Raw genomic sequence first — 24,633 nt, 5'->3', positions numbered from 1 at the left:
AGCTCGTCGAAGGCACGTTACTCGTAGAATCGTGCGGTCGATTGAAATCTGACGAAGAATAGCTTCCGAGATTCGTTTCGTGCTACAGCTGTAATGGGGCGGGATGTTTGTCCACCAGATGTGCTTTCGCTCTAATGAGGAGTTAACGTTATCAGCATTGTTTTCTCATGTCAATAATTTGCTATGTGATTTCGGTCATTCATTTCTTTGTGAGCTGGGTGGAGATCTGCAGATCGAAAGTTAAATTTATTTTACATCTACATTTACATGACGACTCTGACATTCACTCGTACGTGCGTGGCAGAAGGTTATTTGAACCACCCTCAGAGTATTTCGTCACCGTTCCAGTTTCTTTCCGAACGAATTCTGATTTCTCTTATTTTATTGCCATGATCATTTTCCCTGTGTAGGATGGCGACCACAAAAAATTTTCGCATTTAGAAGAGTAAGTTGGTTACTGAAAAGTTTTAAATGTATCTTTGTACCCACTGTTGTGCGACCGCGAAACTGAAGAGATACATGGATACGAGAGAGAATTTCAAATCGGTATTATTGAAGAATTTTATTTTCCGTCTACGTTTGAGCGGTTGTTATATATTAGCCAACATATCTCAGTGTTGTAGTGTTCCGTGCATTGACATCAGTCTCATAAATATATCTTCGAAAGTTTTAATCTTCTGGGTTAATTTCTTTAAAGAGCAACTTCTTTAAAATTGAGAAGTCTGGATTTTAAGCCACGTCTTCTTCTATTTGAGAAAGTAGTTTCTTTTGTTAAATCACACTGTTTTGTAGATTGTATTTAAAAAGGTATTCATGACACGTACGTGCCGTAAGAATCTGTTTTCGCCTCTGCATGTTTCCACAGTCTTCCACTATTTCGTTCTCAAATCGGTATTGGTATTTTTCACATTCGACTTTCGACGAATAATTTTAGTATATTGTCAAGAGTCATGTTAAGAACCGGCAAAGCGAACCCAGTTTATCATTTCTCGTGCTGGAAGTGTTGCGCCTTATCTGCTAATATTTCACGACAATGTATTTTTTGTTCCTTATCGTATTGTATTAATTGAGCTACACTACAAGCTACTCCATTAGCGTCCTCAAGACATGGCGTTTATCTTTTGTCCTTGGCGAAAATAGTGGAGAGGCTGTTTGATATACTACAGCCGTATGTTTTTTAAACGTTACTTTTTTTTGACAGTATTTTATACGACTAGTTTCCTTGGCTGATAGGCCCCGATATCATTGAGTTTCTGAACGAACAGCAGTAATATTTTGTTCCAGAGAAGAAAAGATACCGACGGGCACATTCCGTTTGCTGATGCGCAACGTAATATGCCCTGATTTATCTGAAAGCCTTGAATGTTACGAGCGTCCCATTTCTGATAACCCCATTTTAAGGAGTCTCTACGAGTTTGTGTGAAACGGCTCAGGTCAGCAGCCCCTCTCATACTGCGTGCAGTTTGAGAGCTTGTGGCGACTGAGTAGGCTTCATTTACAATACATTCGCGTGCTGCGTGAGCAGTGAAGAAGATCAACTTATTCCAGTCTCACGAGCACGGTGGCAGCACGTGTGATTGTAGTCCGCTGCCACTCGGACACTTAATCGCTGTTACTGTCGTGAAACAGAATGCTGGCTATCGCCAGAAGAAGAAGAAATCAAAAGCGTACAATGAGACACGCGAATACTATTATGTCTATGTGAGTTTATCACGTTGGTTACTTAGTTACGAATGTAATAATTACGAGAGGCGCGGCAAGGCGCTACTTTTTCACGTGACGTTAGAGAGCAGCTTTTATTATTCTACATATTTGACCCCGGAGTATTGAGATTTGACAGTGCCGAACAGCATTTGCTATCGTGGACCGATTCGTCGTCTACTCCATAGTCACTATAAACTCACATTGCGAAAACAAGGCACGAGATAACGAATTGCTGGAGTCACTCAATATGACGTACCGTTGAATCAATGTGACATTTTCCTTCTAAAATAGGCTGTATTTATTAAGAGCTCTTTTTAGACGCAGAGCTACTCTTGACCTGAAAAGCCATTCTCGATCACTTGCACCGAACAAGCCATGCCACACGCATGGAAATGGCAGGGAAATCAGATAATGTGTCACCGTTTGTGATGGTTTGAGAGGTACTTTGTGCATGTCGTGTGAACACGCACTTTTCTTATATGTACTCGAAATGGATTTTTGAGCCGAAACTAGGTGTGTAACTTAGAGAAGTCTTAATGAATATAACCTAGGTTGAAAAATGTCCCCTTCGTTCGAAATGTCTATGGCTCTGCAGCCCACTGTGAGGAGTATGTCTGACCTAACTTGTATCGCACGATATTCGGCTACGGAAAGCTACACCGGAGTGCCTGCTTTTGGGTCTGCATTTTTTTTCTCGCGTTTGAGGTGGCGCGTTGGTGACATCACATGATCGTAAGTTCGTATTTTGAATAAAAGGATTCAGTTCCTAAATTAGTTACACTTTTTCCCCTCTCTCATACCAATGAACAGCAGTTGTACAGACTGTAAATGCCTACATGTTGACCACTCACAAATTACTAATTCACAAGTTTCCCCGCGTGTCTGGAATAGAAATCTTGCAGTTTCTATCTATGCAGTAGCAGCCTTGGCTTTCAGTAGTGAGACTATTCAAAATGTAAGAGTCGTCCAGAGATCAGTGTAGGCATGCACATAGAGAACTGGGGAGACAGGATGTCATATGAACCGATTACGCAAAGGACTAGAGTGGTTTCCGTAGTTATGACCACAAAGAAGTGAAATTGGGGTCCACGGGACCTGTAGCGAGACGAAGAGATGCTAGGCGGACCATGGAAGTAGAGTGATACAGCGATGGGTGAGTGAACTCGCAGCAGTAGCAAGGTGATGTTCAGGGGGAGAACTCAGATCACTCACGTGGCTGGCTAATTAACTAATTTCACATCAACAGTTTTTCTGCTGCGTATGACCCAATAAGAACTAAACCAGTGCTTCTCATATCAGTTTTCTTCTTCTCTACATGGGTGACTAGCTGTAAAATAAAACCGTTTCTAGTATCCTTATTCTTATCACATTGAAACAAAATTTACCTTGGCATTGAGTATGTACAGCTAATTGTCTCTATGAATTATAAGCTTCATAATTCATACGAAAACTATCCACAACTATGGTTTAAAAAATTGTTTCGAATAAATCAGACCATTACTGGTTGCAGATTTATTACAAATCCATCTTTAGATGGCTCTTACATATTTCCTTGCTTTTCTACTGGTCACGTGCACTAGGATAAACAAAAAAGTTTTTTCCTTCAAAATTCAGTGAACTTACGATAAATTTTTCCTAATTTGAAACAGTTATGAAACGATTTAAAAGGCAATAAAACATAAAAATGGCGAAAACTTACGTAGTGTATATGTCCGTCCTGCATTTGTGTCATATATTTAAAACTTGACACATTTTTCTACTTGTCCTGTGTGAATGCTGTTCAATTCTCTGCAAGTTGCCTTACCACACACCATTCTATCGTTTATCGTAGCACACGCGCTAAGCATTTACACAACGTGACTCAGATACACAAGAGTTATAAAAGCAATAGTTTCAATTATGTTAGGGTCGCAAAAATCCTAAGATACAGGGTTTTATGCCGACATACACATAGAACGTAAAATGTTGTGTGGTAAATCAGTTTCCAGAGAATTACAGAGCATTCAAATAGTGCGCGTGCGGAAATATGCTAACTTCAAAATGTATGGCGCAAATATAGGGCGAATTCGTCGCACAGAAATATACACCAAGTAAGTTTTTACCAAATTCTTGAGTTTTATTAACTTTAACAACTTTCCTGTGAAGATCAAGTAGGAATAATCTCTCGTACGAGTACCGAATTGTGAACGAAATTTTTTTGTCTATCTTCGTCCATCAAGCGTGTAACTAGTGCACCCAGCAGGAACACAAGAAAATCTGTAGGGCCAATCTGAATGTGGATCTGTAATAAATCCGAAAGTGGAAAAAGCTTGATTTAAGTAAACTTTTTTATGCCATTGTTGTGGCTGGTTGCTGTTTAAACTGTATGCCTTACAACTTCACTGCAGCCCCGGTTCTCAACCTCCGAGGAGATAGTGTGTCTCTAGGAAGCTTTTACTGCTATTGGTACCTGTTTTACTCTATTTCTGCAGTTTTAGTTCCTATTTTGTGAACTATACCTAGTCCACATTCTGTTCTTTATTAAAGTACCAACCTTCAAGAAAGTTTCCTATGATCCACATGCGCGGTATTTAACGGCCGCCACTTTTAATATCTACTGCACGAGCAAAAGTTTCTGCTCGCGTCCGAGAGGAGTGCGATAGTAATATTTTAGTTGCCGAAAACATGATGCTCATTGCGTCGTCTACGCAGCAAATAATGTAGGCAATAACAGTGGTCTTTTCATCAGCAGAACGCGCGAAAAAAAAAAAAATTCGTCGTTTTCAAAGATCCTGGTACTGTGCGGTAGATTTTTCTTTCTGGTCGCAGATGGAATTGATCTGTGGACCGTGGGCATACACCTGCTAGAATGAGAAATACTTCAGGCAAATACTGAAATGTTCCTCTCAATGAGCTCGTGCCCGTTTCTTTGTTCTCACCTTTCCCTTTGTTATTTAATACAGCCCCTCTGTAATGACCTAGCCTATGTGGTGCTGCGATAATGAACGATGTTCTTTTTCAAACTGTTATCGTAACGTTCAAATATCTTGAGGACTGCGCCTCTCTCTCTTTCCGTGTTTGAAAAAAGAAAAGAGAAAGGTCTTGGACGTGTTAGGTAGCACTACTGTAATTATAAATTACCGAATCGCGTTTTGACACTGCCACGTCAGCTTTACACAGGTGTTCAACTATTTGCACGTTGCTGCGAATGAAATAGGATGCTCTGACTTACAAGTATAGGAAGATGTGAATTTTTAAACAACTCAGTCGTAAAAAGACACAAGGAATCAAGTTCCGCTGGTTGTTACGCGAAGGATGCGGTTTTTCCAGCATATCACTTGGTTTGCTCCAGCTTGTAAGGAATTCTCTCACGTTTGCCGACAATTGGTCTGCGACAAACTGGTGCAGCATTTTAATTTGAGCCACGGCTCAAATGACAACAAACCTTTTTAAAAGTAATCTGGCTGTTGTTCGTTTTCTCTGATAATTACGATATATTCGCAGAAGAATCTGAATGAGACGTCGGAGTCCATCATTTCTGAGACTGACTGACTGACTGGACCATGATGAGGGTTTTCAAATCTAACGCTACGAGTATACTTCAGTGACTACGCTTTTCTCCCACAGTGAACGCACTTCTGTGAAGTTCGCACGAATATTAACAACTCGAATTTAAACTGAAGGTGACTTTCTGCAGTTGCAGTACTTTATGGAATGTGATATAACATCTAATTGTTTATGCTGTTTCCGGTTTCTGCTTCCACGCTCTCGAAACCTGATTTTTGGTCATTAGTTCTGCCAGTTGTTTGATACGTTCGTTCACCTCTTCCTGTGTGTAGGCTAATCAGTTCTTCTCTTAATAACTCCTACACACAACGTGCTGTATAATCTGTGTTACAAAGTCTAGTCTGAAATGTTTCTTCTCTGCTTCTTCTTCCAGTGCTGAAATGAACAGTTCATGGTTAGCGCAGCGCTAGTGTGTGCGTTCTTCTCCTAGTAAGTTATCATAGCTTTTTGTCATACCCTGTTTTTTATAACTTTTAATTTTCCATTTTATGTTCAAACCTACTTTTGACGTGCTCCAGTGGCCACAATTTTCAGATAATTGCATCCTCTTCTCCAGTATTACTACTACATATTGCTACCATTCAGATATACAATTTTTTAAACCAGTTCTTCAATTCCGTGTCTCTCTCTGACCGTGTTAAAACTCATTACGTGGGGGGGGGGGGGGGGGGGGGAGATAGATACGTAGAGAGGAGGAGAGAGAGGTAAACTCGCGCTCATTCTCCACGTCCCCGTCCACATGCAGGTTGATTTTGACTGTTCTATCCGGCCGCATTCCCGTAAACTATTCGCCTAGCGTTATTCGCATGTGCTCATATGATGCCGATGATGTCTATCTCGTTCGAGCCATCCCGTTCAACCTTTCTTCCTATATAGCCACGTTATTTCATTTCTTCTACTACATTTTTGTAGATTAAAAGTTTTTTAAAAGTCATATCATTCCGACTGAGTTCGGTACGCACGACTGAACGCCGCCAAAATGCCTTTTTCTGAATCCACAAAGGCAATCTGCTGTCAGTACACAGATATTTTTTACTGGTTTAGCCTACAAAGGACCACAAGAAATGAGTTATGTATTCTTTCTTTTCTCCTTTCTTTCTTTCCAGTAATTTTCATTCTTTCCGTATGCTTTTCGCTTCTTTCTTCTGTCCATACTGCACCTATCTTTTTCATTGTTTTCTCCTGGAAGCCTTTCTTAATTATTTTAAAAATACTTGTTTCGGAGTGAAAATGTCGTTATTGCTAATGACCAAGCGGTTGTGCTTCTTGATCACACACATTATCAACAACATTGCAGTATCGCAGCTACAAAAAGTAATCTTTTCATTCCTGCTTGTTCGTATCTTGAACGTGAGTCTTTCTAGTTGGCTAGTTTTTCATTTACTTTTAAACACATTCAGATAAGTGCCCGCCGTTGATGCGAACATCTTCGAATATCCGTTAGTTAAATGATATTCACAATTACAAAGCCGAAATTCGTGGTTGTTCTAGTAGCGTTGCCGTTAGGAGAGACTTTCCGTTTTGGAAGAGCTGGGAAAGGGAATATCGTTATGTACTCCTCGTGCAAGGAACCTTGTCGCGTTTCTTCTGTTATAACTGGCCGAAACAACAGAAAACGAAAATATAGTGGCCGAATTCGTACTGTGGTCCACTCGATAACGGGTGGACATCAACACCAGAAGGAGGTAATACATGCATGTGTGTTTCGTTTGATGGACAGCTGGCCAAGAAGAAACACCTAACAATTCTCTCTCTCGCTTTTGCGCTGCAGCTGATATTTTAATCCGACGACTTCTGTTACCTGAATACAGCTGCTATGTAACGAAACTTGCCGTCATCTTCGTTTGGTAATACTACAAAGAATTAAGGTTTCTTCGGATTCTGCAGCCTTACCTGCTTTATATTGTTGGGTGGAATGTTCCAGTCACCAATACCGTTGCTGAGGAGCAAACTCCAGCAGAACCTAAAAGTAAGAAGTCGAACTTTTATGCATTGCCCGTGAAACGTGACATGTCACGTAAACGTAGCTCGCCTTTTTGTAAAGCAGGCTCTGTATTGGATTCTGGGAGCGTATCGTAAGTCTTCCTGTGCGCTTGCCTAATTGTTGCTGGGAAATGTTGCACCGTGTTAACTGTGTGGAAGTGAGAACATTTCAAAAACGTGGCCCTCAGGCTGTATCAGCGTATTTCACTGTGTATAACGTCCTCTTTCGAATGATGACTGGGCAGGAAACGTTAGCTATCTTGGTTGGTTGATTTTGACGCCGCTCGCAATGGTTCAACCAGTTTCATGATATCACGTTGATCTCTGTCACTATAAATTTTGTTTTCCTCGAATCTTCAGATGCATTAGAGTGTCGCAACTCGTTCTCAAGAGCGTTAGGCCTGTCTTAGAGGTCGTTCGTTCAGTTTTCCGTAGAGTAATTATTCAAACAAGACTGCTATTTTTCTACTTTAGTTCAAAATATAACGAAGACGTGAATGATTACAGAATTAACTTCCTTGTCCATTGCGTACTCGCCTGTGGTACCAGTGAAAATTATGTGCGTAGACACATATCAGCGCAACCTTCTTACTTTTAGGCTCTGTGGTTTTAACTTTGTGAAAAATTTACCGGTGTGTGATTTGAAGAAACGAATGTGCGTCTAGATCGGAACGAAAATGGATGCAAGGAGTGTGGAAGCATTTATAACTTTTTCGAGATTAGTTACAGTAGACATGGAAGTGGTGCTAGTAATTGCTGTAAGTGGTCACCTGCACTTAAAGCGTGGCAAAAGTAGGCCGCACATTCCCATGCTCTGAAGAATGGCAACCAAGAAAGGCGACTCCAGTTCTGTGAATAATTAGTAGTAAATATGTCACGTGTGTGTCGGCCTTATTTTATCTTTTTGTTCTTCTTTGAAGGACAGTACGTAAAAACGGATAATAGTCACCTAGATAGACTTAGTACACAGTGACCTGACGGTTTCTGTTGACCTGATACTAAAGATCTGTGAACCCTTCTGATGGAAGTAGCAACTAATGCCTTTTATGCAGTGTGTTACTGATAATTGTGGTGATTCTGTACTGTGCAAATAGTGTAATGTATTTCTTAATTATGTTTTATTGCAACTAAAGTTCTTAATTTGTAAACATTGGTTTGTGACACAACTGGCGTAGACGGCACACAACGACCTAAAATAACAGATGCACAGAATATTCGAGCAGTATCGCAGACGTTCTTCTGCTACATGATCCTAGAGCATTTCCCCGGCTCGGACAGTTTGACGTTCCTGGAGGGAAAAGAATCGTCACTCGTGCAAAACACAATATGCATGATTCGTAGACGGCGTCATGCAAACAGGTGAAACAAATGGGTTCCGCCTTCTAAGATTCACAGTCGACTAATAACAAACATGCCAATATACGGGGAATCTTCGCAGATTGTGACTTCCTTGATGAAAGTTTGACTGACGTAATCCAGTGCGTTGTACTGACAAGTAAATGGCACACAAAAGACAACTAACGTAAATTAATAGTGCTGTAAGGTAGCGTAATAGAACGTCTAATGTCTTCAATATCCATAAAACTAGTAGCACCACCAGACTGTTCGCTAAGTATCATCGATATGCGATGGTAATGAAGCCAAAAAACGCTTGGACAAAATTTCCACTTCGTGCGATGATTAGGAGCTCTCTTTAAATGTGGAATAATAATAAATAATGTCTATAAGTTAAACTGCATTGTTTATCCTCTTCGTCAATTCATCAAATCTCTAGAAATGAAAAAAAGTACAATAAACTCCCCTCAACAGCACAAATATTCGGTACTGACAATATTACGTTTAATTTGTCGAAAATATGTGATGTGTTAACCACAGCATGTTTCGGGACTTCGTTATCCCATTACCAAATGCCATAAAAAAAAGTAAACACAAATCATTACTTCGCAATACTACACAATCGACAATCATGCAGATCTATCTATATTGTCCTGTGCTATTTCGTAGCTTAAAGTTACTATGACGTAGGCACCGTCAAAATTAAAAAGCCAACAGCAAACGTGTATTATCAAACATGTAAAACTCTTCCATGAAGCCGGCCGGAGTGGTCGAGCGGTTCTAGGCGCTACAGTCTGGAACCGCGCGACCGCTACGGTCGCAGGTTCGAATCCTGCCTCGGGCATGGATGTGTATGATGTCCTTAGGTTAGTTAGGTTTAAGTCGTTCTAAGTTCTAGGGTACTGGTGACCTCAGAAGTTAAGTTCCATAGTGCTCAGAGCCATTTTTTGAATCTTCCATGAACATATCATGTTGGCGCATAACAGTATCAGAAAGCTCAATTGGAAATTAAAGGCAGCTGCCCTCGCCTATCAAAGATGTACTGTCATGTAACGTACATGGCATAGCCCCTGACAGTAAAATGTTTGAACGTTTGTATGTCAAGTTCTAGCAAATCCTAAAAACCGACATTGTTAGCATCTATACAGAACAACCAACAGGAAACATTAAAATTTAACGACCATTAAGTAGATGAGGTTAGTGGCTGCTTCTCAGCGATACCATCGCTAGAGTGTGTCCAGAAACGCCCCTTGGACACTTTTCATCTAACATGATGACGCATTCCGCTGTTAAAGCGGGAAAATTTCTATTTCCTCTGAATTTTTGTTGAATTTGCAATACGTTCATGCTTTCGTTGATGCTTCTCGAGGAATGCTACCCATTCTTTGGGATACACACGTTACGGGACAGTACAGTCATTGGTAGATTAGGGCAGTTCTTTAGTTTATAGCTGAGCTTTGTGGTAGTGTAATGCGCCAACATGAAAGTTCGAGGAAGAGTTTAACAAAGTATATTTGTTGCTGGATTTTTACTTTTGACGGTGCCTAATGGTATAGTAACTTTAAAGTTCGTAACAACACAGAGCAATATAGGTAGGTTTGCACGCTTGTCAGTATGTTGCGATGTAATGATTTGTGATTCCTCGTTTTACAGCACTTGACGATCGAATAATATAGCCCCGTAACATGTTGTAAATATATCGTATTTTCTACAAGTGGTGCGTAACATTGTCGGTACTGATTCCTGATACGGTTGTGCGGTGGCTTCACAGCATGTTACAGCCATAATCGTTTTGAGAATGTTAATGTGGGAAGGAGTTTGCCAACCAGTGGCTGTTCCCAGCAACACTTGTATCGCTTTTTCAAGGTAATACCCATCGATTACGTGTGCTGGATCAAACACGGCTGAGCTATGGCTGATGATGGGAAACAGACTCTAAGATGCAACTCTTACGCGCGACGTGCGCAGTTTCAGAACGGGAGGGAGGCTGCTGGTTCCTTGCTTCCCCTTCGGCGCTAAGACAGCCCACGGCTCAGTAGTAGCCTACCGCGGTTCTGCAGCGGAACCGATTTTAATGAAATAAATAAATAATTAAATGAGTTCTGCAATACGCACGCGGTGTCACGTTAGCAAATGTAAAGTTTAGAAGATGCTGTGAAAGGCCATCTTACCTTGCTTACTGCTGATACTGTTGCCGTCCAGCCATCCAGATCTATGCTGTACCAAATGTTTCACGCGCTAGAGGAACATATTTGCAAGGATTTACGATACCTCATCAACTACAATTCGGCAAAAAGTTCCTGCTTAATAAGACTTGAAGCTTCCTACCGAACAAGGAGGCACAATGGTAAGACACTGCGCTCTTATTCGGGATGGCGGGGGTTCAACACCCCCGTTCGGTCATCGTGATTTAGGTTTTGGTGATAACCGTAAATCTCTTAAGGCTTACTTTGAAATGGCACGGCCGGCTCCCTTCCTTAATTAGAGCTTGCGCTTCGTCTTCTGTCTCTTCGCTGAGGCGGCGTCAAACGATTTCCATTTAACTGTGTCCGTCTCGGGACATTACCAAAGCGTTTCCGAGTTCCGCACTTAGTTGCTATTCTAAAATTAAACCAATAACAGCCCTCGGTCGCGAGAAGTCTTTTGACCTAGGTTTCGGCACTTTTATGAGTGCTTCATCTGAAGTAAAACACTGGCATGTAACGTATAAAATAAATATCGAGCCATAAAGCTTTAGTCACAAAATTTTTAAATAGAATACATAGAAGGCAAGCCACTGTGGGCTGCTCACACATGGCGAGCTACGGTAGAGTCAGACTCAGACGCCAAAAACTTTAAGTTGCTATTTCATTTTTCTTATTTGCCGCTTTTCACGTGTGACCTGCCATCTAGCGTCGTAGACAGATGCTATTTACCACTGCTACAATTTGTTCATGTTAATTGTTTAACAGATGGTGGGATTATGCTATTTGGTTTTCTACAAAACAATAATCAGCAGTTTCTCTCCTTATAAAGAAAATTTGATGAGGCATACCACAGTGCTAGAGCGTTCGACAGGAAATTTGGTAACAAAAAGCACCAGAAATGTAGAATCGCCACGTGCAGATACTTTGTTTGTACAGAGACGTATGTCCGTGGAGGCGGCCGTCGGCTGAACCATCTACGCGCGGCAGTAACAGTGTTGGCAGTTGCTTAGGAGCTCGGGAACACTGCAAGCCAGGACAGCTTCCGGTGCACTGGACAGCCGGGTCCGATGCCAGAGCACTGTGCACATTTAGGCGGTCAAGGCCTATTGGTGTTTGTCTAGCGACCCGCCGCAGATTCGCACTGGTAGCACCGATTATCTACGGCCGGACGGCTTGTTCGTAACACGTGGCGAGCAGCGAGATAATGCGTGACGCACACGATCAGTGTTACGTCGCGTCTCGTTTTCCGATGCAGTTTCCTAAGAGCGAGCTAAAGCCTAATGTTCTCGAGCCGCAGAAGTCTCGCCTCAGTATCTTCATTGGATTCATGAGACGTTCTAGTGTGTTGACGAAGACCTGACCGGTTTCTAGGCAAATTTTTAACACACAAAGCGAAATCAGTAAATCTGTATGTCCTAGCCAAACAAGTTCAATGTTTGTTAGTATTCTAACTTAATTCTGTCACTGACGTAAACTCTGGAATATACTTCTTTCCAACAAAAAGAAAAAAAAAAGAAAACTGACAGCGCGATATATTGGTTCTTAGGTGTACTACACAGTGGTGATCGTGTCACTGAGGTAAACATTTGCACTAACAAGCTGAACAGACTCATAAAACTTTAAATTAATGTATAATTTTTTTCGGACTCTGATTTTGATTAAGTAAAACTTATATGTTGCCCCAAGCTACGGTCAAAAGTTACGTGTGAAAGCCTCGTGAAAATTCGTGTAGTCGTTTTGGAGATTAGCGTGTTGAAACAATCAGATAAACGAAGTTTTTTTAAAAGTAGTGTTATTGTGTTCTCTTACGCTCTCTACATCACCTGCAGTCAGTGTTTGGTAAAGAGTTTCAATCTGCAGCCAGGGCGGTTTTACAGTTTGATTGTTAGTATAGATGTAGATTACACGATTATTGAACAGTGGCATCCACTAAATGTGTGGGAGTACGTGCACGGAGTTATTTACAGGGGAATTTCCACAGGAAACTAATAACAGAAAAGGTAGATCACACCTATAATCGAGTATTGCTGCTCAGTCTCGGACCGTTGCCAGGTTGGATTGAAGAGGAAACCGAAAGCGTGCGTTCCTAGTGGAATCAACTAATAAACATCTTCCCCGTACACATATCCCTCGAGAACCCCACGGAGGTAAAGTTGCGGACAGGCTTCCCAGCAGTCGTTGTTCCCGCGCACAATTCGCGATTGGAACAGGAAAGAAGGAAGGAAGGAAGGAGGGAGAGGAGCGGAGTGATACTGGTACACGAAGTACTCTCCGCCCCACACCATAAGGTAGCTGCTCCGGCCAGCGTGCGGTGTTGGTTACGGATCGCTGGCGGCGCCGCACCTGGACGCCGGCCGCAGCGCCATTGTGCCCGTAATCCGAAAATTGCCGCCTGCGACGCCACCCGTTACGTCCCGCCGGCATTCTGCTCGCCCCTCCCAGCAGGCGCGAACCTCGTATTAGGGCCCGGAGGGTGCTACCTCCCCGTGGACAGCCCGGCTGCCTGATACCGCCGTGTTTGTCCCCCTGAGTACATGATTGTCACCTTCCATGAATGCGGTGTTCGGTATTATACTCTACCTCCTGCTCCAGCTGTGTGTGTGTATGTATGTGTGTGTGTGTGTGTGTGTGTGTGTGTGTGTGTGTGTGTGTGTGTGTGTGTCTAAGAGAGAGGTGGGGGGGGGGGGGGGGGGGTATGCATCCGTGCTTCATGGTAAAACAGGAACCCAACAGTCTCGAAGGCTCATCCCTGAAGAAGTTTCGTAGCAGCTCGTAAATACAGGGTGTTACAAAAAGGCACGGCCAAACTTTCAGGAAACATTCCTCACACATAAAGAAAGAAAATATGTCATGTGGACATGTGTCCGGAAACGCTTACTTTCCATGCTAGAGCTCATTTTATTACTTCTCTTCAAATCACATTTATCATGGAATGGAAACACACAGCAACAGAACGTACCAGCGTGAATTCAAACACTTTGTTGCAGGAAATGTTCAAAATGTCCTCCGTTAGCGAGGATACATGCATCCACCCTCCGTCGCATGGAATCCCTGATGCGCTGATGCAGCCCTGGAGAATGGCCGTCCACAATACGAGCACGAAGAGTCTCTACATTTGGTACTCGGGTTGCGTAGACGAGAACTTTCAAATGCCGCCATAAATGAAAGTCAAGAGGGTTGAGGTCAGGAGAGCGTGGAGGCCATGGAATTGGTCCGCCTCTACCAATCCATCGGTCACCGAATCTGTTGTTGAGAAGCGTACGAATACTTCGTCTGAAATGTGCAGGAGCTCCATCGTGCATGAACCACATGTTGTGCCGTACTTGTAAAGGCACATGTTCTAGCAGCACAGGTAGAGTATCCCGTATGAAATCATGATAAAGTGCTCCATTGAGCGTAGCTGGAAGAACATGGGGCCCAGTCAAGACATCACCAACAATGCCTGCCCAAACGTTCACAGAAAATCTGTGTTGATGACGTGATTGCACAATTGCGTGCGGATTCTCGTCTGCCCACACATTTGATCACGTTAGAATGAAGCCTCATCCGTAAAGAGAACATTTGCATTGAAATGAGGATTGACACATAGTTGGATGAACCATTCGCAGAAGTGTACCCGTGGAGGCCAATCAGCTGCTGATAGTGCCTGCACACGCTGTACATGGTACGGAAACAACTGGTTCTCCCGTAGCACTCTCCATACAGTGACGTGGTCAACGTTACCTTGTACAGCGGCAACTTCTCTGACGCTGACATTAGGGTTATCGTCAACTGCACGAAGAATTGCCTCGTCCATTGCAGGTGTCCTCGTCGTTCTAGGTCTTCCCCAGTCGCGAGTCATAGGCTGGAATGTTCCGTGCTCCCTAAGACGCCGATCAATTGCTTCGAACGTCTTCCTGTCGGGATACCTTCGTTCTGGAAATCTGTCTCGATACAAACGTACCGCGCCACGGCTATTGCAGCGTGCTAATCCATACATCGAATGGGCGTCTGCCAACTGCGCATTTGTAAACATTGCACTGACTGCAAAACCACGTTCGTGATGAACACTAACCTGTTGATGCTACGTACTGATGTCCTTGATGCTAGTACTGTAGAGCAATGAGTCGCATGTCAACACAAGCACCGAATCAACATTACCTTCCTTCAATTGGGGCAACTGGCGGTGAATCGAGGAGGTACAGTACAGTACATACCGACGAAACTAAAATGAGCTCTAACATGTAAATTAAGCGTTTCCGGACACATGTCCACATAACATCTTTTCTTTATTTGTGTGTGAGGAATGTTTCCTGAAAGTTTGGCCGTACCTTTTTGTAACACCCTGTATAACTGTGTTCAGCCCTTTCCATTACGACTGATATAACATAAGCTTTTGACTATGTACATATTGCAAATTTCTAAATAATCCTAAAAGGCGTTTCGCTCGGAGGTTTTTTGACTAATAGAACCCGATAGGTTACACTGAACGTGAATGTTCAACATAAGCGAAAGTAACATCGGGCGTGCTCCAAGACTGCGTAATAGGCACTTTAAGTAGGCACTTTGAAGTTGTCAGTAAATGTAAACTACGAGGCCTGTTCAGAAAGTAAGCTCCGATTGATTGCCAAATTGAAACCACAGTGAACATCAGAAATGTTTTACTTGTAACAATTAGCTACACCTTTCAGCTACTTCTCTACGTAGTCGCCGTTCTGACTTAGACTTTTGTCATAGCGTTGTACCAACTTTTCAATAGCCTCATCATAGAAGGCAGCCGCCAGTGCTTTCCGCCAATTCTCCACGCTGGCCTACACCTCGTTGTCTGTGCCAAAATGTTGTCTTCAAAGACAGCGGTTCATGTGACCAGAGATGAAAGGGGGAGACAATTGCGGACTGTATTGTGGGTAATCTCACATTTCCATTTGAAAACGATGCAGGAGCATCTTCATTGCCCCTGCAGAACGCGGCTGAGAATTGTCTTGAAGAAGAAACAGCACGGCAGTTATGTAATGTTAGCTGCATAGCTTCAGGCGAAATTTCTCACAAGGCCCTCGTACTTGGCGGCAGACACTATTTTCTAGACATCTTTACGCACTCACTGCGAGCTCAGAAATGAGAAGAGCGACGTGATGCTAAATGGGGTTATACTAGAGACACTACCCAACACATCTGTGCAAAGCTTTATCGGATTTTCATAGTCGTTTCCATTTCGCGACCGATCGGAGCTTACTTTCTGAACGCCCCTCGTATTTTTGAGATGGGCTCAGCATTGTTCGCTGACAGTACTTTTTTCTACGGGAAAGCGCCGTCGTTTCACAATCGTAAGGAAATGCAGACAAAATTGAACAAAGTGTGTAATTGGTTCAATGGGTGGCAGCTCCCCTAAAATGTGGATAAATACAAGATAATGCTCGTAACAGAGAGAAAGGATATGGCAGTATCTGATTACTAGATTTTATGGCAAACATCTGGGGCACATTTAAATTTTTTTGGGGTAGTAGTAACTAGCGATATGAAAGAAGACGAAAACGTAAAATCGGTATTAGGGGAGCTGACTGGAAGATATAGATTTGTGGGAAGGGCTCTGGGAAAGTGCAACACATCCGTAAAGGAAATTGCCTTCAGCACCCTAGTCCGAGCAGTTATAGAATATTGTTCCAGCGTTTGAAGTGCTTACCAAGAAGGCATGGTAGCAGAAAACGAACAAATAATCCTAGGGAACTTAACATTAACCTCTGCCAGTGCACTGCATACACCACTTCTCCAGTTTTTGCATGTTCTTTGAAGAAACTGTGTTCTTCAGTTTTGACCATTCACCTATCGTAGCACTGAAATTTGAAGTTTGCAAACTTGCCTGGTATGCTTCCCTCCCCGTGTGGTGCATTTCGCCAATTTAAAGTACGTGGAAAAGCATTCCGTGGCGTAACCTGGTGAAAACAGTACACCACGCGAGTGTTACTGTATGTGAGCGGTCTTACGTCAGTGTCTTCGTCCATGGTGAGCTGTTTATTCGTTGTTATAGTATCCTGGAATTCCATTTCTATACAATATTTTGTAAATATATTTCCAGATCTGTAATCATTTTATAAATGTTAGGCCAATTTTTATTTACCAGATATTTTGTCATTTTCGTTTCACGTTGAAGTGAACATGAGAGCATGCTTTATTTCGACTGCAGGAGTTCCATTATGCGAAGTACTTGAGCAGAAACTATGAATATGTTGCACCGAGAATCCACATAGGAGATAATAACAGGTTCTAACAGCGGTGGGAGTGAGCAGTCAGTAAATTTAAATGTCCATGATACAGATTCACAAGAGAGTAGCAACACTAGTTCCAGATGATGAAATAGATCAGCAATCAGAATATTTTATTGCACAAGACAAGAAAAATCGACATAATAGGCGGAAACAAGCTACAGAAATATAGTGAAAATTTTGCCATCATCTAAACCTTATGCTCGTGATGTACCTAGCGGAGTTCCTGCTTTTATGAAAAAATTTCAGAATCCATTATTGCGAACATTGTACAATATAACGATCAACGCATATACTACATTCAGCAGAGAGGGTAGAGAAAGAGATGCCCAGTTTGTCGCCAGAAAAAAAAAAATGTTGTCATTTATTGACTTGCTTTTCAATTAGGTATGAAAAAATGGAATCACACACACACTTCGCTGAGCTATGGGCCAGTGACAGCACTTGAATGGAAATATTTCGGGCTTGTATGAGCTGCAAAAGATATGTTTATATGATCATCATCAGATGCTACGACAAGGAAACAAGAAACGACAGAAAATGTTTCGAGAAACTTGAAGCAATTAGATTTGTGTTCCACGAATCTGTAAAAAGTTGCAAAGAAGCATACTGTTTAAGTGAATTTCGCACTGTAGATGATATGATGATTCCCTTTAGAGGAAATTGTGGCTCCATGCAATACCTGCCGCGTATACCAGCCATGTACGACCTGAGGGCTTTTGCTTTGTGTGAGGTAGAAACCTTTTACACGGGCATCATGGAGATGAATTGTGGCAGACAGCCAGAAGGACTCTACAATAAGCCAATAGACCAACACAAATAGTACATCGATTGTTCGAAGATGTAAAAGGAAAGAACAAAAGTCTCGTATATGATAACCGATACTCCAGCGTGCGGCAGGCTGGTTATTTGATGAAGTGCAAGGTGACATTCGTAGGAACGCTGAAGAACAGCACTCGGGAAATACCTGATGAGTATCTGGCCAACAAAAGAAGAGCTTTTCGGTCCTCTAATTTTGGATTTCAAAAGGATATTACTCTTGTATCCCATGTACCAAAGTAGAAGCAATATGTTTCACTGTTATCCTCAGGCACAATAATTACGTTTCGGATCCAAAAACAGGACATAATCAACTTTTATAATTCAACCAAAGATGGTGTGGGCACAGTTGACCAGTTAGCCAGCAATTAGTCCGTTTGCAGAAGAACCAGAAGATGGCCCATATGTGCTTTTTTTTTCTCACTTATTGAACACGGGAGCAATCAATGCCCATATCATATACAAAACCAAAACCGTGTCCTTTCCTGGGAACATATAGGAATCTCTAAACAGCTCCGGATACAAAGGATATGAAACACCCATAAAGAAACACCACGAAAAATCAGAGGCCGATGCTACCATTATGGAAGGACGAAGAATAGGGTAACAACTATTACATATACTTCGTGTACTAAACTGACTAGCAAAGTGCACAGCACAATTCAGTGCAACACCTGTTTTGAAGACTAAAAATGGTTCAAATGGCTCTGAGCACTATGGGACGCAACTGCTAAGGTCATTAGTGCCCTAGAACTTAGAACTAATTAAACCTAACTAACCTAAGGACATCACAAACATCCATGCCCGAGGCAGGATTCGAACCTGCGACCGTAGCGGTCTTGCGGTTCCAGACTGCATCGCCTTTAACCGCACGGCCACTTCGGCCAGCTTTGAAGACTAAAAAGACAATAATTGGCTCAAATGACTCTGAGCACTATGGGACTTAACATCTGAGGTCATCAGTCCCCTGGAACTACTTAAACCTAACTAACCTAAGGACATCACATTCGAACCTGCGACCGTAGCGGTCGCGCGGTTTCAGACTGAAGCGCCTAGAACCGCTCGGCCACACCGACAATAATTAACATTTATATACTCTTCAAATGCGCTTTTTTTCCCTGAGTTTTGTTCCGAGTTGAAAATGTAAGTTTCGATTTACATTTATTGCTTTTATTATGTTTAATTGCTGGACATTGTATTACGAACTAAACTCACTGCATGTTTACAATAAGCATAAATAGCCGGAACTTCGTACTTTCAGGCCCTAAACTGCGAATGAGTAGGATGGTGCACACATTACGGTACGCGAACTATAACAGCACAAAAAGAGGGGCGATAACCTATAGGTTAAATGGAAATCATCGGAACAAAGGCGTCATTGTTCCCGCAAAATTGTTTCGGATAAATGAGGAGGACCGGTAATCTAGCAGGACTGTGTTTATGTTTCGCTGTTATCGTCGTCGTATACTTACTGTAGAATTTAGGAGGATAAGCTGAGAGAGAGTAGAGCGCGTACAGAGGCATACAGGCAGTACGCACATGGACAAACAGCTGCTATTGGTTGCAAAGTACTCTACACCAATTAATCGGCCGGTACATGGGGAGTATGCATGTTGACGTACTATAAGGTACGCGAGCATCCAGTAACCATTTCACAATCGTAGGGCATGAACGTTCATTATTTTGGCGTTTGCTGCAGTACCCCTATACCATGCTGTAACCGTCGTCACCTTATAAACACACTGACTCACACCTTCGTTTGTACAGAGAACATCGTGATGTGGAACTAGATGTGGTGTTACACCCGGACTGACAGTTGTTTCCTGCCGCGAAGAACAATAGTTATACGTGGATTCTTGGACAATGCGCGTACTACATTGTCACGCAACAACATGCAGAACATATTCTGGGGTAACGCATCAAATCGAGCAAAAGTTTTTAGGGTGCAAAAGCGTGTGATAAGAATCATTTGTGGTGTAAATTCAAGAACATCTTGTAGAAACATGTTCAAGGAACTGTGTATTCTAACCAGTGCTTCTCAGTAAATTTATTCCTTAATGAAATTTATTGCAAGTAATACATCTCTATCTCTGACCAGTTGCTCAATACATTGTATCAATACTAGGAATAAGAATAATCTACATAAAGACCTAAAATCACTTACCTTGGTCCAAAAAAGGTCGAATATTCAGGAACATTTTCAATAAATTGCCAAAAACCATTAAAAACTTTGTTTCAAATAAAGCACGGTTTAAACAGAGGTTTGATATGCAACTCCTACTCCATAGATGAATATCTTAACGGAGACTGTTCAGCCAGCTTAAGTAAAAATATCTGTTAGATTTCAGTTTTGATAACACTTGGTCACAACAGTCAAGATTAGGTGTTTTGTGTGTGATAAATTTATTAATAGTGGATAACAGTGTTTCATTCTGACAGCGTGTTAATTCTGTAAATATTAGCTGTTCCAGTTTACTGCATTGTATTAACCTATTTCGACTATCCCCTGACAAATGATCTGGGTAGTAAGTATTATATTCAAATGTTTTATATTTTTATGTTGTACTTTCTGACATGTTGCATACCCACGAGAATCTCTCATTTTTTGAGTCTGTGGAACGAAAACTGAATCTAATGTAAAGCATTCATTTTGTATATTCAGGAACAACATCATAATTTGAAAAAAGAAACACTTGTTCCAGAACTTTAACTGCACTTTACCTCAAAACTGAGAGTCATTCCACATTGTATTACTTCATGTTCCGAAAAGCAACTTACACATAGTTGAGGAGCACAAGCGCGACAAAGCCACATGTACACAAACCAGTCAAGAAAACTGTAAATATTCAAAGGAGAAATGTTACGTAATTTGTTGGAGAAAACTTTTCTCTGCTTTTATTTTCTTTAATTTTGCTGCGAAGTAAATTTCTTCATTTCCAAGTGGTGAGGAGCTACCACTACAGAAGAAGCAACTTTCCTTCCTTTTCTTTACATTCATTTGTTGTGAATAGCACTCATGCGCAACATTCATTTGGATAGTAAAAGAAAAAACCCACGGCGTGAATGTGATAGCCTCCTCATATTCTGATGGACCCAAGCTGGGAGAAAGGATCTTTCAGAGCGTGACGCTGAGAGTTCAGAGAAGGTAAACAGAGAAACCCAAACTCGGGAAACCAGAGTGTGGATACACACCTGACACGAAACGGAAAACTAGGAAACTATCCTTCGAGAAGATCAAATTGAAGCAGTCACTGAGCTGGAATTTGTCATGCAGCGAAGGCGAGCGTAGGCGGCTGCGGCTACACTTCACGCGGATACAACACCCACCTGATCGACGGCTGTCCTCCGTAAGAAGCAGCCTCAAGCTGTACATATTCTGTAGTGATTACGATCTTACAATGAAATATGGAATGAATAATGAATGTCATGTACGTCTTTAAAAGTGTAGGTTAGTCTGCTGTTGGCCATTCTCGAACGACTATCACTTTAATGGTACGAGTTGTAACATTATTAACGTGGTCCAGCCCTGTAATATCGTTGGTACGAACAAACCAAGTAAAAAAAAAAAGTAATCTGCGTTTCTGACTCATATGCGGAGGACCCGGGTTCGATTGCCGGTTCTGCCACGAATTTTTCCTCTGCGGGAGGATTGGAACAGGGTGCATCCTGTGTCGAGCTGCCAGTGGAGTGAGAGGTAGCGGATCCAAGGCCAGGAAAGTAGACGCCACGCACCTCCATTCCGCGTCCGAGGGAAGCCACTGATAGTGGTGAGTTCCTGAGGTCATCAGTCCCTAGGAAAGCCACTGGCAGGGGATGGCGCGGAGGTCGGTCGGTCCCGATTGGTCCGTCTGATCTGGAACGCTGCTCTGATGTAGCCTTTTTAGAAAACAGCAGTAGGAGCGCGAAATTATTTATCTATTTTGGACCGAGCTGTTGGGAAATCAGTGACAGGAGCGACCACGCGCCTTTGGGAGCCGCCGGCCCGTGCACGCGGGCTGAGGCGCTCTGCGCACCGCGACAGCTGTTGCGTTATGAGGGACGTCCGCGGGGCGCCGCCCTTGTACTCCGCTCCCCACAACCCTACCCGCCTACCCGCCGCCGTTACCTTTCCCTACCGCAGCAGACTATTACGTCGCAACTCCGCCGCATTGCCACAGCTCTCTGACGAAGACTAGTCAGTAGTCGCTGGCTGACTTCTGGCCATTGCAAGGGTCACAAAAAGCAACATCGCTCTGTTATTCCGCATTGCTCAATTGAAATACCCGATTCTGCATAAAAGTACACCGTGTTCTGAAAAGTCTGCGTGCATCTCTCCCTGCCGTACGCGTGAACGTGTTTCCCCAGTGATTTTAATTTGTATATTTTCCCGTTACATTCTGTGTTGTTGTGAATTTCAGTTCGAATGCTGACTTTAAGCAGCTCTCCACGCTAATATATCCTGCGCAAGTATCATTAGCTACATGTTTCATTCCCTCCATTACCCAATTAATTATGCCTCGATTCCTTAAGATACAGCCTGTCAACTTACCTCTTCTTGAAGTCGAGTTGTGCCATAAAGGTCTGCCCCCTTCCCCCAGCTCCAGCCGCGCGGTCTGGGGCGCCTTGTCACGGTCCGCGCGGCTCCCCCGTCGGAGGTTCGAGTCCGCCCTCGGGCATCGGCGTGTGTGTTGTCCTTAGCGAAAGTTAGTTTAAGTTAGATTAAGTAGCGCGTAAGCATAGGGACCGGTGACCTCAGCAGTTTGGTCTCATAAGACCCTACCACAAATTTCCAAATTTTTTCCCCGTTTCCATACGGTACGTTATTATCTACCAACTGTAACACACTTGAGTCGTATTCGGGAGTATGGCGGGTCGATTTCCCGTCCAGACAGCCAGATGTTTAGTTTTCCTTGGTTCCCCTAAATCGGTTGAGACGAATACCAAGATGGTTCACTCGGAAGCAAACGACCGATTTCCTGCCCCATCCTCCTCAATCAGTCTTTGACGACCTCGTTGTGGGCGGGACGTTAAACTTGCGTCCTTCACGACCTACGCAAGTAAACTCTAGCCTTCTTCCGTAGCACAGTGTTCCAAAGGCTTCTGTTTCTTTCTTCTGTGTTACGCCTATCGTCCACATTTTACTTCCTTATAAGATGACTCATCGGAGAAATACTTCCACTAAAGACGTTCTAACCATTTTATATTAGTAAAATATTTCTCATTTTCTTAGTAAAGCTTTTTGTATTGTTGCAAGTCTACATTTAAATCCTCTGTGTTTTATCCGTCACCGGTTTCTTTCCTACGCAAATACTAAACCTAGTACAGATCGTCTCATTTCCTGAAAGCCTCATTTACACAGCATCACGTGGTTCCATTCGACCATACTCCATCACCCTCCTTTTACTTTCGTATGTGTTCATCTTACAGTCTCTTTTCAAGAGACTATCAATTCCGTTAAACTGATCTGTAAAGACCTCGACAGAACTACAATATCGCCAACAAACCTTTAAGTCTTTATCTTATCGCTAAAATTTAACTCATTTCGCCTTGTTTCCTTTACCGCTTGCTCTGTATCTGGATTGAGTAACATACTCCGTGGTCAAAAGCATGCGCATACCTAGCTCAGCCATAGCCATCAACGTGTTCCTCCACTAATTTCAACAGTTATATCTGTTAAGACACCGCGAAATAACTTTCGTGGCACTAGAGGGAACTGTAGAGGACGGCAGAGATTGGATTAAATTCAGCAAATAATTGAGGACGTAGGTTGCAGATGCTAATCTGAGATGAAGAGGTTGGCACAGGAGAGGAATTCGTGGCGGTCCTCATCGATACCAGTCAGAACACTGATGACTAAAAGAAATTAACGGTTACACTCTAAGAACGTCAAACTGAGGATGTGCGGAATTATGCACTAAATAGGCGCAATAAGCTAGAAGCAATCAACTTGCGCATCAGTGTTCCCGTTACAGACTTTGCTCGATCCTCTTGAGTTTCTCTGTACCGTCGTCCGTACGTGTGGTTACAGAGATACCATCCACAAGCACAGTAGGTTTTACCTTCGTGATAATGTCGAAAGAAGACGTGCGTATTAATAAGAAGATCGAGTAGTGCACAGTGCCCCGCATTTTTTCTCAGAACACATTTATTCCGGGTTAGAATTTGGTGGTAACATCAGCCAACATATCTTTTACATGTGCTATTTCTCTGCATAGTCTCAATTACGTTTTGTGGCCTTACTGGAGCGTCGTGTAAGAGCTTGCTTTCCCTGTTAGTAAAAGCTCTTGTCCTGCCCTCATACTTATGTTTCCACTGCATGAACTGTGCTCCGATTATTTGCAAAGTGTGTCGCACGAAGGGAATCGCTAAGTGACTCAAACAGATGTAAATCTGAGTGCACTAAGTGTAGGCTATTATGTCCAACCAAATTTGGCGATGTGTTCACGGTTTCTGAGACTTGTGTGGGCGTGCATTATCGTGTTCGAGCAAGATTCTTGTCAGACCAAACACTTCCGAAATTATCCGTGAGTTTGTTCACGGTCTTCACATGTGCCTCTGAATTTGTGGTTGTTCCTTGTGGCAAAACATCCGCGGGAATAACACCCTCGCTCTCCCAAAAGAACGCCTTATGACTTTGCCAGCAGAGGAAGCTGTTCCTTTGTGATTGCGTGTGGTGCCACTACTGTGACTGTCTTTTTGTTTCCGTCTAACAGTGATGCACCCAGGTTTCGTCATCGGTAACGGTCCATAACAGAAAAGCTTCTCCATTGACCTCAAACTGCTCAAACAGTTCAGATGAAATGGCTTTTCCTAGAATCTTGTGGTGTGTTTCGAACATGTGT

General features: G+C 42.6%; 1 protein-coding gene across 1 annotated transcript in view; it reads left to right on the top strand.

Annotated features, from left to right (window-relative positions):
* Positions 1–24,633, top strand: part of LOC124622011 (neurobeachin) — a 1,442,121-nt gene that overhangs the window by 1,080,181 nt on the left and 337,307 nt on the right. The window lies entirely within an intron of this gene.

This window comes from Schistocerca americana, chromosome 7 (assembly GCF_021461395.2).
Source record: "Schistocerca americana isolate TAMUIC-IGC-003095 chromosome 7, iqSchAmer2.1, whole genome shotgun sequence".
Lineage (NCBI taxonomy): Eukaryota > Metazoa > Arthropoda > Insecta > Orthoptera > Acrididae > Schistocerca > Schistocerca americana.
This window is presented reverse-complemented; position numbering and strand designations above follow the sequence as displayed.